The sequence below is a fragment of the Somniosus microcephalus genome, chromosome 10 (genome assembly GCF_052327205.1).
Source record: "Somniosus microcephalus isolate GS21.2 chromosome 10, FLI_Smic_1.0, whole genome shotgun sequence".
Classification (NCBI taxonomy): Eukaryota; Metazoa; Chordata; class Chondrichthyes; order Squaliformes; family Somniosidae; genus Somniosus; species Somniosus microcephalus.
The window spans coordinates 100,215,589-100,233,636 of NC_140996.1; positions in this window are offsets into that span (position 1 = coordinate 100,215,589).

An 18,048-nucleotide genomic window follows, 5' to 3' on the forward strand; every position below is an offset into this window, starting at 1 on the left:
TACTCCTGCTCCTATTTCTTATGTTCTTATGTGTCAGTGTTCATGCTAATTGGAACTTCTGTTGTGTCTGGACTGTGCTGGGCCTGATAAAGGATTTTGCGCACTGAATTATTTTGAGAACAGCCTCAAACAGAGGTAGCCTTGAAATCAGTTAGCAAAATAAGGAATAATTGGATACCTGCATGGGGTACTGGAAATAACATGGCAAGCGGCCAGCTGTACAGTCAAACATGTAACCCCTGTATGTTTTCAAAGACAGTGCAAATGTAGCTAGTTGGTTTCAAAACCTCTTACTCAGGGGTGGCCAATTATTAGAGCTGGAGGGCCACTTAACAATACTGCATGTGCAGTATCTCTTCCGGCAGCAGGAGCTAGTGAGCCTGCGCGGGAGCTCACGATTGGTGTGCGACCGCGCGGCCTTGCACCTTAGGGGGAACATTGGTGTGCGGCCGTTAACAGCTCACCAAAACTTGTTAAGTGACCCACTGGCCCAAATAATTGTCCACGCCTGACCTAAGCAATTTCCTAACCAGGTCAATAATTTGCCTTCAATTCCATGAGCTTTAATTTTTGTTAACAGTTTCTTATGTGGAATCTTATCAAATGCCTTCTAGAAGTCCATATAAACTACATCCATAGACATTCCCCTGTCTACTACTTTAGTTACTTCCTCAAAAAATGCAATTAATTTCATTTACAAATCCATGCTGGTTCTCTCTAATCAGCTCAAATTTCTCTAAGTGCTCCATGGAGAACTCCCCTGTTCTTTGAATAGTGCCTCAAGATCTTTTAAATCTACTGAAAGGGCAGATAGGACCTCAGTTTAACGTCTCATCTGAAAGGCGGCATCTACGGCAGTGTAGCACTCTCTCAGTACTGCACTGAAATGTCAGCCTGGATTATGTGCTCAAGTCTCTGGAGTGGAACATGACCTTCTGACTCAGTGGCAAGAATGCTACCACTGGGCCAACAGGCGTCCAGATACAGCTCGCTTCCTCATCTTCAAGAATATCAGCCGGCTGGGATGTCGGCAGGTGGATCTTTGAGGAGGGGAAGGGAGTGGGAGGTGGGAGGAGGATGGGCCAACAGTGGGCTGCAGCGTTTTTGTGGAGCTGGGAGGAGGAGCATCACTGCCCCCTTTGGCTCCACAAGAAATCTACTTAACATTTTTTCTGGCCATTTCCTGATTGGAGCACCAGTACACACGTGCATCGTAAGCTCCACCCATGTGTCCCTTAACATTGCAATTGGGGTCCTAGCTACATCATTAGGACCCAGTTTTACACGGGAAAGAGGTTGACCGCTTGTATCAGGCAGGCACTTTGGCCGCCCAGCGGTTGGCCCCTGTGAAAGTTGTAGCTGGTTAATCGTCAGTGTTAATGGGCTGGTAAAGTTAACAATACCATTTTTAGGCCCTTGCCTCCCCACCCTGGTATCACCAATTTTCCCAAGTCAAAATCGACTCCACTAACTGAATAAAAAGCCCCTGAAACTGAGAGATTAATGCCCAGAAAACCACAGCACCATGAATTGGACATACTGACCTCAGTGACTGATTTTCCAATCTGCGCTCTTGTCAAGTGGAATCGTGTTCACAACTGCAAAGAATGCATGTATACTTGGAAGAGTAGATATATAAGGACACAATATGGAAATGGTTTGGATAGTCTGTACGCTGGAGAGATTCATGCTAGTGACAAGATATCTTCTGCCTTGTTATAAGTATTGCAATGCACAAACATTAGTTATATTAGGAAAATCCAAACATTCTCTTCAAATTTCATGACTATTGCTTCCCCTTCTCCCAATGACCAGTAAAGATATATTAAAATCTATATAACAATACAGCACAGTGTCAGCCGTGGCTCAGTTGATAGCACCCTCACCCCTGAGTCAGAAGGTTGTGCATTTAAGTCCCACTCCAGAGACTTGAGCATAAAAATCTAGGCTGACACTCCGGGCTGAATTTTGCCAGCACTCAGAGGGCGGGTTCGGAGGTGGGTCAGCTGTCAAATTAGCAAAGATTGACAGCGGGTAGGGAACCCGCTGTCAACCCACCTCCACGCAAGTCTCCCAGGTGTCGGGTCTGTCGGCGCTGAACAGACCCAACACCAAGCAGCGGGGGAGACAATTTAGCTCCTGAAATGGCTTGCTAACATCCAATTAACAGTGATTTTAAGCCTACATTTCAATTTTACGTGCTCCTGCGGGTTACCCGCTGCTCGGGAAACACATCAGCTCACCATGTCGTGAGTTGACTCTGCATTGAATTATCTCATGACCTGACAGCTGCCAAAGTTGTGTAAAAGATCCCATGTTACAACTGTTCACTTTCAAAGCTCAGAAACTGTTGGTTGCTGCATTTGGAAGACATATTCAGCTTTCTGCAGCTTGCAAGTGTTTGGAGCCAACTCTCTAATTCATGCCACTTCATTGGAACAACCTCTCTCACCATTAACAGATCGCTTCTGTCATCTCAACCTCACCTGCCATCTATTCCATCAGCATCGGTGTCCTTGAAAATTTCTCACCTTGGTCCTCAGAATCCCACCACGACCAGCCCCAACACCAGCATCACCGAGCGTACCAGCAGCAACAACAACAATATCAACCTTCTCTGCAATCACCCGATGCTGCACAGGACAGTGGGCATCATCACCTGGCCACATTGCTGCCCAGGATGTCAGGGATAACCTCACCATGGCCAGATTTACTTCACTTGACCCTGTACACCCTAGATACCACATGATGTGCCAGGTTGGCACCACCTTACATCAACACCATAAAGCATCCCTACAATGCCCAAGCCATTCCTTTCACACTCATCACCATTGGGAGGGGGTTAACCGTTACGCCTCACCATTCACTACAACTCACTAAGCCACTTCCAAAGGTGCACACAAATCTATCCACGAATGCAAAGTGCTGAAAATAAAGGTTTCAATGTTTGACACCACATTAAAAGAAACTTCACACGAACATTGGCTAAACCACCCAAGTGCCTACCCTTGTGTGTTGTTAGTTGGTATGCTTGCAGTAGGATGAGGGTAAGTGTGAGGATAGCTAGTGAAATGGGGAAGTGATAATGTAGATAGAGAGGGAAGGATGGAGGTGCAAGGTAAGTTGGTGTGAGTAAAGATGTGCAGGAGTAGGGTAGGGAAGGCAGAGTGATGGGGATGTGATGAGTGGCAGAGCAGGATGAGGGTGAGTGTGGTTTGGCAGTAATGTTTCGTGATCTACTGAGATCATTGACAGGTTTGCGCCACTACAGCCTGGTTCCCCTGACGACATCTCTGCTTGTGCCCTCCTGTGCAATGTGCAGCCAGGCTGCGTTGATCTCCTGGGGAGGTCTCTTCCATCCATGGGAAGGGAAGAGAACCTCCCTGCGTGCTGTGACATCCTCCATAAGCATATGGAGGGAGTCATGGGAGAGCCTGGGTGCAGCCATGCACCTTTGTGCAGTGCTTGTCAGTGTTTGCAGCACCTCAGTGCTGTAGAACACTGACAGCAGTAGTGTCAAAATCCATTTTGGACATGGCCCCTTTAAGGAAACTGGCTGATGATGTGTCATCAAATTACGTCATCAGACCCGCTTCCTCTTAATTGGCCAGGAGCCTCGCAGGGCAGGCTTAACAAGCCCCATCAACGGAAAATCACTCAGAGAGTGTGGGCTGGAACCACGACACTGCTCCCGACTGCCCCTAACCTGCCTCGGTCGGTGATATCGCAGCCTCCAGTGCAGTGCTGCATTATCAGAGGTGCCATCTTTCAGGTGTGACGTTAAACTGAGGCCCCGTCTGCTCTCTCAGGTAGATGTAAAAGATCCTATGGCACTATTTTGAAGAGCAGAGGAGTTATCCCCAGTGTACTGGCCAATATTTATCCCTCAATCAACATCACTTAAACAGATTATCTGGTCATTATCACGTTGTTGTTGGTGGGAGTTTACTGTGCACAATTTGGCTGCTGCATTTCCTACATTACAACGGTGACTACACTTCAGAAAGTACTTCATTAGCTGTAAAGTGTTTTGGGCTGCCCAGTGGTCATGAAAGGTGCTATAAAATGCAAATATTTCTTTCTTTCTATTGATGCAACACCACCCTGTGCCTCAGAGCCCCAAGATTAAGTTTACAGTCATGATTCTCTACTCGGTAAGGCTGAGCAGAAACAAACTAGGGCTGAAATTGGTCTTCAGTGGTAGTGATAAATGCCACCTCACTCCATTTTCTTTTCCATTGAAGTCAATGGGTGTAAAATGGCTGCCGAGTTGTTATCACCTGTTTTGCGCTACTGTCGAATGCCAATTTCACACCCAGTGTTTCATTACAGGAAAGGGGGGAGAAGCAGCTTGTGATTCACCAGTGCGTGTGTCACGTACCTCCCTAACAGTGTCAGAGTTGGCAGGTTTCCTATCTGCTTTCAAAATGCCCACCAAGAACTCATGCAGCCACTTTGAATGGTTGTCACGATTTTACATTCCCTCCACCGATACAGATGTCATGGCCTCGGGGACAGACGGGGTGAAAATGAGTGAGGAAATACTGACATGGAGAAAAAAACACAGAAAAGAAACACAACAAAAAAATGGGCACCCCAGCAAATAGAGGTGAAATACAAGATAAAGGAGAGAAAAGCAAAGATTTCTGAAACAGAAAAAAAATCAAGTGTAGTGGACCCAAATTAGTTTCTCTGGCTGTTCTGGTGCTTTCTAAATTATACGTATGCAAGAATACAGACACAGGAGAAAAGAATATTCTATGAAAAAAATCCAGATCATAATTTGGTAACACTGGTTTGATTACTTAGCCAAAATTTTAAAAGGTATGAAAGTTCACAGAAGGTTTCTATTCTTCAAATTTGCTCTTTCATTAACTATCAACCATGAGGTACAGATAACTTGTGTCTGCTGTGAACAGACTTCAATTACTTTGCACAAAAGTCCATAATACTGTTGCAAAACATATACACAAGGTAGGGAAGGGAACAGTTCAGAGCCACAGTTTGCTAAAGATAGTTTAATCTGATCATTTTATGCCCAACCAGCTCGATTTGGACTGGAATGTGCTCATTGTCCAATAAAGTAGCAATTATTTGTGCTGTTTTCAGCTGGGAGCTTGTGGAGTTTAACTAATAGATATCACATTCCCGTTGACCATGGTAGTGTGACAGCAATGTTAGTGGCTACGTTCAGACACAGGGTTTGATGAGCTCGAGTTGGCTATCCAAGCTGAGGTCCGCTCGTTCATCACTAACACAAAAATCAGAGCTAAGAGCTTCTAATATAACGTGCACTAAGTAATAAATAATAGAGCGAGTAAAAATTACTCCATAAATTATGAGGTAATGTAACAAATTTGTGTCTTGTAAGTTGATCACATGAAAATCCATCTGCATTCATTACATAAATTATAAAGAGTCTCCATTTCTTTGGATATATGAACCCGTTTGCTTGAATAGGTTTATAATACAAAAATTACCCAATCTGTATGAGAAGGGATGGCAGCAGCCATTCATTCTTCAGAATGACATGACTGGTCTGTAGTATAAGGCCAGTGGAGGCTTATGGCACACCTCTACAGGGCAAATCAATTAATATGGAACAAAGGCGGGTGGATGGAATTGAGGTACAGATCAACCACGATCTATTTAAATGTAGGAACAGGCTCGAGGGGCTGAATGGCCTACTCCTGTTACTATGTTAATGACAAAATACCTTCCTTATTTTCAGAACTCTTCAGTGGGCTTTCTGAGACCACCACAGATCCTCCATTTTACAGAGCTTACCGACACAAGCCAAATGAAAGGTGAGAGGTAGGGAATGCCCCTTTTTCCAGTTCATTAGCATCCTTACTCTGGCCCTGTGCTGAATGCAGTTGCAGGTCCAATTACACTGAATTGGTAAATCTCTGGAAACTCCAGGGCTAAGTAGTGGGGGCAGACACTTGAAGCAATAGGCTTCTGGCCCAAACTCCTCTTCACTTCACCTGGGAACTGAGTGTTCCCCAGGCACAAGAAAGAGGAGAATCTGTCTTCATATACATTGTTCTTTCTTCCACATTATAAAGTACTGCAATTGTTTTTTGTCTGCACTATAAACCCAAAAACCACCTTGAATAAGTCCAATGTCATGCCTGCCTCTTCCACCTCCTGTTATATATAATTCTCACCATTCACGCTTTATTTGATGTGGTGAAGTAACTGCTCCAAAGCCCTGACTGGGTGACATGCTACAAGAAAGAAAAACCTTGTATTTCTGTAGCATCTTTCACAATCTCAAGACAGTCCAAAGTGATTTTCAGCCAATTAAATACTTTTGAAGTGTAGCCATTGCTCCAACGTAGGAAATGTGGCAGCTAATTCGGGCACGGCAAGGTCCCACAAAGAATAATGTGATTGTGGCAGATCGCCAACTAAACGGGCGCATTCCACTTTTCCGTCCGTGGACAATAAATCGGGCACCTTGCCTTTAAGAAGCATGCTGCCTTTAAGGCATGACAAAGGAGTGGGCGTCGCCCTCAGTGTGTACACAAAAGCGCGGGCGTCGCCCTCATTCTGGTTTTGGGTTTAGCAGAGAGAAGAGCTGGGGCAGCCATCTCTCAAGAGAATGTAATAAAAAGCCATGTGTTCCTCAGATCGGTTCGGCCTCCATTCGTGTTCCGCGGCAGCCTCAACATTGGTGACCCCGATGCTCAGAACGTATTCCGAGCACTGCAATGGCGGACATGAACGCAGTTTCCGTGAAACTGCCGGAGTTTTGGGAAAACCAGCCCGAAGCCTGGTTCCTCCAATCTGAGTCCCGATTCCGGCTGCGACACATCACCACAGATGGGACGAAGTATGACTACCTCGTCGCATCACTCGGTAGCTCCACAGTCACGAAGGTCTGGATAGCACTGCAGAACTCACCAGAGGAGGGCAAGTATGCACATCTTAAGACCGCGCTCCTTAAAAAATTTACGACCTCGACATACCAGCGAAACTGCCGCCTCCTCGACCTTCCAGGCCTCGGTGATGCCTCACCATCAGACCTCCTCTCCCACATGCTCTCACTCACCGACGAGAGCCCACCCGGGTCCCTCTTCCGCACGCTGTTCATCCGCCAGCTACCTCCCAGCATCCGCCCAGCGATCGTGGCGTCCAGCCTCACGGACCTAGAAGCCCTGGCCGACGAGGCCGACAAGCTGCTGTCCGCTCACTCCAGCCGTGATGTCGCTCCGGACCTGGCAGCCACAGCCTGGGCGCGCCCCTCACCGGCCACCACACGGCCACAAGGCCCAGCCACGGGGCCCACGGGGCCTTCGCGCGCCACAAACCCGGGCTACTGTTACTACCACGCACGGTTCGGCGCCAGGGCACAACGGTGCACACCTCCCTGCTCCTTCAAGTCCGCCCCCGTACCAGCCCCCGCGATGCCCGTGGGCCACGCGGGCTCCCTGCTGTACGTCACGGATGACAAAACTGGCCGCCGGTTCCTGTGCGACACTGGAGCTCAGCACAGCATCATCCCAGCCTCCGCACTCGACATCCAAAAGGGCAAACGAGGACAGGCGCTGGCTGCCACTAACGGCTCGGACATCCGGACGTACGGCACCCGCACAGTCACCCTCGACCTCGCTGGTCGCCGCTACCGATGGGAGTTCATCACTGCCAAGGTACTCTCCCCTCTCATCGGCGCAGATTTCCTGTGCGCCCACGGCCTACTGGTAGACATCCCTCGACACCGCCTCTTGGACATGAACACCATGTCCCACATCCTGGGCGCCATGGCCCCCCGTCAACCCGCCGACATGGCGTCACAGTGCCACGCCCGGGCCACGGATGACTACTCGGTACTCCTGGCCGAATTCCCAGCCCTCACCAACCCGACCTTCTCCGCGGAGGTCGCCAAACACGGGGTGGAACACTTCATCCCCACCGCAGGCCCCCCAGTGTACGCCCACGCCCGCAGGCTGGACCCGGTCAAACTGGAGATCGCGCGGACCGAGTTTGCCACTATGGAACAGCTCGGCATCATCCGCCGCTCCAACAGTCCCTGGGCCTCCCCACTCCACATCGCCCCCAAACCAGGCGGGGGTTGGCGCCCCTGCGGGGATTACCGCCGCCTCAACGACACCACCACCCCTGATCGGTACCCCGTGCCGCACATTCAGGACTTCTCGGATAGACTGGCCGGCCGCTCAGTCTTTTCCAAAGTCGACCTGGTGCGCGGCTACCACCAAGTCCCCGTCCACCCCGCGGACATCCCCAAGACGGCCGTAATCACCCCCTTCGGGCTTTTTGAGTTCCTGCGGATGCCCTTCGGCCTCAAAAACGCGGCCCAGGCATTCCAACGGCTCATGGACTCGGTCCTTCGGGACCTGAAGTTCCTGTTCGTTTACCTGGACGACATCCTGGTAGCCAGTTCCTCCAAGCAGGAACACCTCGAACACCTTCGCATCCTGTTCGGGAGCCTCACCGACCAAGGGCTCATCCTCAGCCCAGCCAAGTGCCAGTTCAGCCTGGACAAGATCGACTTCCTCGGCCACCACATCACCCATGCTGGGGCCATTCCCCTGCCCACCAAGGTGCAGGCCGTCCAACAATTTCCCCGCCCCACCACCATCAAAGGACCCCAGGAGTTCCTCGGGATGGTGAATTTCTACAACCGCTTCATCTCCAAAGCGGCGTCCCTCATGAGGCCCCTGTATGAAGCCCTCTGGGGCAGGAGCGGCAAGATGGCGGTCGAATGGACGGCAGACGTATCAGCCACCTTCAACTCCACCAAGACCGCGCTCGCCGACGCCACCCTGCTCGCGCACCCACGGCCCAATGCCAGAGTAGCGCTCACCACGGACGCCTCCGATCACGCGGTCGGCGCCGTGTACGAGCAGTGGGTCGACGGCGCCTGGCAACCACTTACCTTCTTCAGCCGCCAACTATGCCCCCCGGAGGTCCAGTACAGCACCTTCGACCGCTAGCTCCTCGCACTGTACCTGGCGGTCCGCCATTTTCGGTTTTTGCTGGAGGGCCACCCCTTCACTGCGTTTGTCGACCACAAACCCCTGACATTTGCAATGGCAAAGACAACCGACCCCTGGTCCGCCAGGCAGCAGCGCCAGCTCGCGGCAGTGTCCGAGTTCACCACGGACATCCAACACGTCTCCGGCCGAGACAATGTGGTAGCCGACTGCCTCTCCCGCCCCGCCATCCACGCCGCACACCTGGCAGTCGACTACGCTCAACTCGCAGCAGACCAGCTCACGGACCCTGATCTGCTCTCCGCACCTACCAACCTACCAGGGCTACGCCTGGCCGACGTCGCCTGCGGCCCGACCGCAGTCACGGTCAAGTGCGACATATCCCTATCTCAACCTCGGCCCGTCATCCCAGCGTCCTGGCGCCGCCGGGTATTCGAGATTCTCCACAACCTCTCCCACCCCGGCGCCCGCGCATCCATCAAATTGGTAGCCAACCGCTTTGTCTGGCGCGGCCTTCGCAAGGATGTGCGTACTTGGGCCAATTCCTGCCTAGCCTGCCAATGGGCCAAGGTGCAGCAACACACGAAAGCACCCCTCGAGGAGTTCACCGTCCCTTCACGTAGATTCGACCACATCCACGTGGACATCGTCGGGCCCCTGCCACTGTCGCAAGGCCACACGCACTTGCTGACGATCGTCGACCGCACCACGCGCTGGCCCGAGGCAATTCCACTGACCTCTACCACCACCGCTGACATCGCCAGAGCCTTCGTCAGCACCTGGGTCGCACGGTTCGGCGTCCCCTCCGACATGACGTCGGACAGAGGTCCGCAATTTACCTCTGAACTCTGGATCGCCATCACATGCAATCTCGGGGTGACCATTCACCGCACCACAGCGTACCACCCCCAAGCCAACGGACTGTGTGAGCGGTTCCACAGATCCTTGAAGGCATCTCTTCGAGCCAGCCTCCAGGACGGCGCCTGGACCGACCGACTCCCGTGGGTCCTCCTCGGCCGCGGTTAAAGAAGACCTCCACGCATCGGCAGCAGAGCTCGTGTACGGCCAGCCGCTGCACGTACCCAGCGAGTTCCTGCCCACCGCCACGACACCCTGGTCAGCCGACCAGCAACGCCACGACTTCGCCTCACCGGCGCTACAATTCGCCCCGGTGCCCATTGCCCGGCACGACGAATCCACCTCACACATCCCGCTAAGCCTGCACCAGGCACGGTTCATTTTTGTCCAGCACGACACCCACCGCGGACTCCTTCAACCCCCGTACGATGGGCCCTACAAAGTGCTACAGGCTGGGGACAAATCTTTCGCCCTACAAGTGGGCGACAGGACTGAAAAAGTGTCGGTTGACCGACTCAAGCCAGCACACTCGGAGCCCGGTGAGCAGGTCCCAGTAGCTCGTCCACCGCCACGCGGCCGACCTGCCCTCAAGCCAGTACACCCGGCTGCTCCACGCCCGGCCGTTCCACGTCCACCGGCGTCCTACAAGAGCCGCTCAGGCCGGCCCATCAGACCGCCGCACCGTCTCGTCCACACCTCCAAAGCGGATTCTGGGGGGAGCTGTGTGGCAGATCGCCACCTAAACGGGCGCAATCCACTTTTCCGTCCGTGGACAATAAATCGGGCACCTTGCCTTTAAGAAGCATGCTGCCTTTAAGGCATGACAAAGGAGCGGGCGTCGCCCTCAGTGTGTACACTAAAGCGTGGGCGTCGCCTTCATTCTGGTTTCGGGTTTAGCAGAGAGAAGAGCTGTTGCAGCCATCTCTCAAGAGAATGTAATAAAAAGCCATGTGTTCCTCAGATCGGTTCGGCCTCCATTCATGTTCCGCGGCAGCCTCAACAAGATAAATGATCAGATAATCTGTTTTAGTGGTATTGGTTGAAAGACAAATATTGGCCAGGACACCAGGGAGGACTCCCCTGCTCTTCTTTGAAATAGTGCCATGGGATCCTTTACATCCACCTGTTAGAGCAGACAGGGCCTCATTTTATCATCTCATCTGGAAGGCAGCACTCCCTCAGTGCTGCACTGGAGTGTCAGCCTAGATTTTGTACTCAAGTCTCTGGAGTGGGACTTGAATCCATGACCTCCTGTGAAGGAATAAGCCATATAAACTATTGAGAAAAATACACCATTCCATGCAACAATTCTGGCCTTATTCAAACATGACAAACTGGGTCTGGAAATCTAGAAACCTAACTACGAAAAAGCTGTGATAGCATTTGGCTATTGAGATAAGATAGCTGTTGACACTGAATCAATAACCTTATTGAAACAGAAGGTGAATGGCTCCTGACAGTCTGAACCTTTTGGAACAAGACAATGGTTCACCCTGGTTAAGGTGTTACATAGAAACATAGAAGATAGGAGCAGGAGTAAGCCATTCAGCCCCTCGAGCCCGATCCACCATTTAATGAGATCATGGCTGATCATCCAAATTCAGTACCCTGTCCCTGCTTTCTCCCCATATCCTTTGACCCCTTTAGCCTTAAGAAATATATCCAACTCCTTCTTGAATATATTTAATGAATTGGCCTCAACTGCCCTGTGTGGCAGAGAATTCCACAGGTTCACCATTCTCTGGGTAAAGAAATTGCTCCTCATCTCTGTCCTAAATGGATAACCCCTTATCTTTAGACTGTGACCCCTGGTTCTCGACTCCCCCACCACCGGGAACATCCTTCCTGCATCTAGTCTGTCTAGTCCTGTTCGAATTATATAAGTTTCAATGAGATCCCCTCTCACTCTTCTAAACTCCAGCGAGTATAAGCCCAATCGACCCAATCTCTCCTCAAACGTCATTCCTGCCATCCCAGGTATCAGTCTGGTGAATCTCCGCTGCAATCCCTCCATGGCAAGAACATCCTTCTTCAGATAAGGCGATCAAAACTGCACACAATACTCACGGTGTGGTCTCACCAAGGCCCTGTACAACTGCAGCAAGACATCCTTGTTCTTGTACTCAAACCGTCTCGCTACAAAGGCCAACATACCATTTGCCTTCTTAACCACCTGCTGCACCTACATGCTTACCTTCAGCAACTGGTGCACAAGGACACCCAGGTCTCGGTGCAATTCCCCTTCTCCCAATCTATTGCTGTTCAGATAATAATCTGCCTTCCTGCTTTTGCCACCGAAGTGGATAACCTCGCATTTATCCATATTATACTGCATTTGCCATGCATCTGCCCAATCACCCAACCTGTCCAAATAATACTGGAGTTCCTCGGCATCCTCCTCACAGCACACACGCCCACTCAGCTTTGTGTCATCTGCAAACTTGGAGATATTACATCTAGTTCCCTTGTCTAGATCATTAATATATATTGTGAATAGCTGGGGTCCTAGGACCGATCCCTGCGGTACCGCACTACTCACTGCCCGCCACTCGAAAAAAGACCCATTTATTCCAACTCTTTGCTTCCTGTCTGCCAACCAGTTCTCTATCCAAGTCAGCACCTTGCCCCCAATCCCATGTGCTTTAACTTTACATGCTAATCTCTTATGCGGGACCTTATCAAAAGCCTTCTGAAAGTCCAAATACGCCACATCCACTCATTCTCCCTTATCTATTCTACCAGTTACATCCTCAAAAAAATCCAGTAGATTAGTCAAGCACGATTTACCTTTTGTAAATCCATGTTGACTTTGTCTGATCCTGTCACTGTTTTCCAAGTGCTCTGCTATTACGTCTTTTATAATGGACTCTAGCATTTTCCCCACTACCGATGTCAGGCTTACCGGTCTATAATTCCCCGTTTTCTCTCTACCAACTTTTTTGAACAGTGGGGTAACATTAGTTACCCTCCAATCCATGGGAACTGTTCCAGAGTCTATAGAATTTGGGAAGATGACCAGCAATGCATCTACTATTTCTAGGGCCACTTCCTTAAGTACACTAGGATGTACCTTATCAGGCCCTGGGGATTTATCGGCCTTCAATCCCCACCATTTCCCTACAAATACTGATTTCACTCAGTTCCTCCCTCTCATTAGACCCTACGTTCCCCGACATCTCTGGGAGGTTATTTGTGTCCTCCTTTGTGAAGACAGATCCAAAGTATGTATTTAATTTTTCAGCAATTTTTTTGTTCTCCATTATAAATTCCCCTGATTCTGACTGCAAGGGACCTATGCTTGACTTCACCAATCTTTTTCTCTTTACATATCTATAAAAGCTTTTACAGTCAGTTTTTATGTTCCCTGCAAGCTTACTCTCATAATCTATTTTCCCCCTCTTAATTAATCCCTTTGTCCTCCTTTGCTGAATCCTAAACTGCTCCCAATCCTCAGGTTTACTGCTTTTTCTGTCCAATTTATATGTCCTCTCCTTGGATCTTATGCTATCCCTAATTTCCCTTGTTAGCCAAGGTCGAGTCACCTATTTTGTGTTATTCTTATGCCAAACAGGGATGAACAAATTCTGTAGTTCATCCATGCGATCTTTAAATGTTTGCCATTGCCTGTCCACCGTCAGCCCTTTGAGTAACATTCCCCAATCAATCCTGCCCAACTCACGCCTCATACCATCGTAGTTTCCTTTATTTAAATTCAGGACCCTAGTCTCTGAGTCAACTACTTCACTCTCCATCTTAATGAAGAATTCTATCATATTATGATCGCTCTGCCCCAAGGGGCCTTGCACAACAAGATTGCTAATTAATCCTTTCTCATTACATAATACCCAGTCTAAGATGGCCTGGTCTCCAATTGGTTCCTCGACATATAGCTCCAGGAAACCATCCCGTATACACTCCAGGAATTCCTCCTCCACAGTATTGTTACTAATTTAGTTAGCCCAATCTATATGTAGATTAAAGTCACCCATGATAACTGCTGTGCCCTTAATGCACGCATCTCTAATTTCCTGTTTAATGCCATCCCCAACCTCCGCATTACTGTTTGAGGGTCTGTATACCATTCCCACTAAAGTTTTCTGCTCTTTGGTATTTCTCAGTTCTACCCATACAGATTCCACATAATCAGAGCTAATATCCTTCCTTACAATTGTGTTAATCCCCTCTTTAACCAGCAATGCTACCCACCTCCTTTTCCTTTTTGCCTGTCTTTCCTGAATATTGAACACCCCTGGATGTTGAGTTCCCAGCTTTGGTCACCTTGGAGCCATGTTTCCATAATCCCAATCATATCATATCTGTTTACCTCTATTTGCACAGCTAATTCATCCACCTTATTACAAATGCTCCTCGCATTAAGACACAAAACCTTCAGGCTTGTTTTTTTTAACACTCTTAGACCTTTTAGAATTATTATTTTCTGTGGCCATGTTTGATTTAAACCCTTGCTTTCTCTGACTGCCACCTTTATTTTTCTCCTTCCTATCTTTTGCTTCTATCCTTGTTTCCCTTTCCTCTGTCTCCCTGCTCAGGTTCCAAACCCCCTGCCATTTTAGTTTAAACCCTCCCCCAGAGCACTAGCAAAAGAGAGAAATGCTAACCAACTTTCTGGTGACATCACACTTCGGTTACTTTTTACTTCTCACTGTTGCCGCCGGTGTGGCTGGGATGCTCTCACTCCCCGCTATTTAACTCCTCAGTCTCTGCACTCAGTCTCCACCCAGGGTCACTCTCGCTGCTGCCACCGATGTCTGAGCCACTCTCATCCCTGCTCTTTAACTCCTCGGTCTCCGCGCTCAGTCTCCACCCAGGGCCGCTCTCGCTGCTGCTGTCATTGAGTCTGGGCCGCTCTCACTCCCCGCTCTTTAACTCCTCAGTCTCCGCACTTAGTCTCCACCCAGGGCTGCTCTCACTGCTGCTGATGGTGAGTCTGGGCTGCTCGTGCTCCCCACTCTTTAACTCCTCGATCTCCGTGCTTAGTCTCCACCCAGGGCCGTTTTCGCTGCTGCCGCCTGTGTCTCTGGACCACTGTTGCTCCCCGCTCTTTTACTCTTCAGTCTCCATGCTCAGTCTCTACCCAGGGCCACTCTCGCTGCTGCCACCGAAGTGTTCTAATTTACACTTCATAAAAAAGCACAAACATCTGCCTTCATAAAAAAGACATCAAGTAAAACACACCTGCAGTTACATCGTTTTTTATGGTAAACTTAGAACACCTAGAAAAGAGACATAATTCTGTAATGCTACCAGCTGAGGTGACTGCAAGAATTGCAGGGGTCATTAGAAAAATGACTAGAGATAATTAGCTTACATCAGCAGAAAACCTTAAAGGAATACCACTGGAAAAGGGTATAAATATTGAACTCTCAAATGGGATAGTAAACTCACTTTAAAGAGGCAAAATGATTCTTGGCTTCAGAGGCGGCTCTGTAAGTCTCCAATTCTTTGTACCTCGGGGATCAAAGGTATTTGATTTTGGTGGATATCCTGAATAAACTTTAAGAACTGTAAAACTGTAGCGAAGTTAAGATTTGAAAGTAAGGTTCTCTGATAATAGGATTGTAAGCTTTCTCTTTTTGGAACTGTTGATGTTGCGATTGACTCACCAACTGTAAACTGCATGTCGGTTCTTTAATAAATCTATATATTTTTAGAATTGTCTCATATAAGACTTCTGTATCAAATTCACAAACTCAATCTCTGTACACTCTTTGGTGAGGAGTTGCAGAATTCTGGGGGAGTTTTCCAGACCCTCATAATATCCGGAATGTTACAGTCTAGCTAAACTTATTAAAAGTGCTATCTGAAGGACGGTAACATTTTCAGGTTGTTCCTTTCCTTTAGGGAGAGATGGTCCAGACCTTTAGACACAATTAAGCATCTTTAGGATTTGGCTACCTCAAACTTTAGTTGAAAGTGAATGTCTGAGGAATACGCCTGATCTGGGGTAGCCCTAAATGGGCTAGGACTAGTATTTATCCCTTCACTTCTGCCTCAGAGGCAGTAATGTTACCCATTGATCCATGGCTAACACCATGGAGGTTGTTGCTATGATGTTACAATATGTGCTAATTGCACTATTTTATAGCACTGATCCAACATGATTGACGTGCTTTAAAAGGTATTTCTGCATCCCAATATACAATGATAAACTTTTAATTATGGGCAGGAAGAAAAGCCCGTAATGATTTGCATCATTGTCACCATGGTGATGTAATGCATAGTTGATGTCATGCTGGAGGCATCAACTGGTGCCCGGCCATTTAATAATGGCCCAGAAATTCGGGTCTCCACGGGTGAGTACGCATGGGGTAACCACCCGTAAGCCCAATGGAAGTGCCAGTTTCCTGCAAGCACTGTGCATGCGCGAGAAACTGGCACTTCTGTTGCCCTGAAAGCAGGGGTTAAGAGGTGGAACACGTGCGCAGGAGAGGCTGCGCGTGCGCGTCGAACTTAGGGTTTTTTTTGCAGGTTTTCCCGGGAGGGTACGTCTCCAGAAGTTTTTTACAAGGTAAGTGGTGAATTGATTAAAATTAAAACATTTTTTCCACAGGTTTATTATTTTTAAATATTTTAAAGCAAGGTATGTTTATTTTTAGCCCCGTTAGAAAATAAAATTATTTTTTTCAAAAATTTAAATTATTGTTTAAAATAGTTATTTCATGTAATTTATGGTGTGGAGATGCTGAAGGAGCAGCGCTCCGAAAGCTTGTGATTTCAAATAAAGCTGTTGGACTATAACCTGGTGTTGTGTGACTTCTTACATGTAATTTATAGTTTATTTAAAAAATGTGATTTTTAAAGATTTATTTGAAGATTTAGTGACGTTTTGTGGCCCGTAGTATTTATAAGTTACTTATGAATGGGCATTCCCTGCTCCAATTGGCTCCCCATGGCCCACGTGATCCCAGGGGACGCATCGAACTAACTGCGCCCCTGGGATATGCAAGCACTGCACGCCGGCAGTTGGTGGAGGCCCAGGATCGGTATCCCACGGGGGCCCACAGCTTAACGACTGGCGCGCAAGGTAAGTGCAGGTCGGGGGCTTGCACCCGCGAGAAGCCCCCGACCCGAATTTCTGGGCCAATGATAATAAAGGCGCTAGGACATTGAAAATTTGGTTGTGGTCTCACCGGCCCATTCCCCCCCGGAGGTTCACCCAACGTAATTTTGGGTCGGGCATCTTGTTAGGCATCCTGAAATCACCGGGTATCTATTTAATATATGCAAATCATGGTTCTGCGACTGATTCGGGACCTTTTTGAATAATGGACTCACAAATCATGGGTGTGAGCAGCCGGGAGGGCATAATATTCCTCCATTATTTAAAGGGATGTGCTGCTGTTCTCAGACCAGTTTGTTCATTTTGACTGCTTGTGTGCTGCTGTGTGTATATATAATGTTGACAGCAAAAATAATGATCGAGCACAGTACGGTTAAAGACGTTCAGTAAAGATTGATCCAATGCATCTTAGGACCTTCCATAAATTCCATCCATATCTTTCTCAAAGTCCACGAAAAATACAACAAAGGCAGGCTCCAAATGTCAAGCTCTGTCGATCAGGCTTCTATAACCATGAACATTATCAAAGGCTTGTCGCCCTTTCACAAACAGTGCATCAATTTTCAAGGTGATGTGAGTTGCCTTTTTAAAATGTAAGTGGGTTTTTAATATTAGATATCAGTAAGCATTTGAGCAGTCAGAAAAAAAGATAATTACTGCGATATATTTCAATAACACTGTTCCAGTCAGAATCATCCATATAGATTCTGACATTGATTCATGTTGTATCAGGCAAGTGAAGGCACTCAGTATATTAGCCTGATAAAACTTGGTAAAAGACCACAAGGATCCACAAATATGTTATGTCCATAGTGGTGGCATTAATTAGGATTAATCCACATTATGTATATGTTGCAGGGATAAATAATTCATTTTGGAAGCTCATTATAGTCATACAATTTTCCTTGTGGTACCACCTGATGTTGATACTGTTTGGAAGCTATTTGAATATCTAACCTGAAGTTTAAATGTCAACAGCAGACACTTTTTATATTTAATTATATTCTTAGCTCTTGTATTTTACAATGAAGTGAGTGGTTTTTTAGCTATAATGACAATGAGGGCAGGGATGACAATTTGCAATTTCATTGCAGAGATTATAGACTCTTGGTGATAAGGTGCCAACATCACAGGGCTGACAGATGAAAT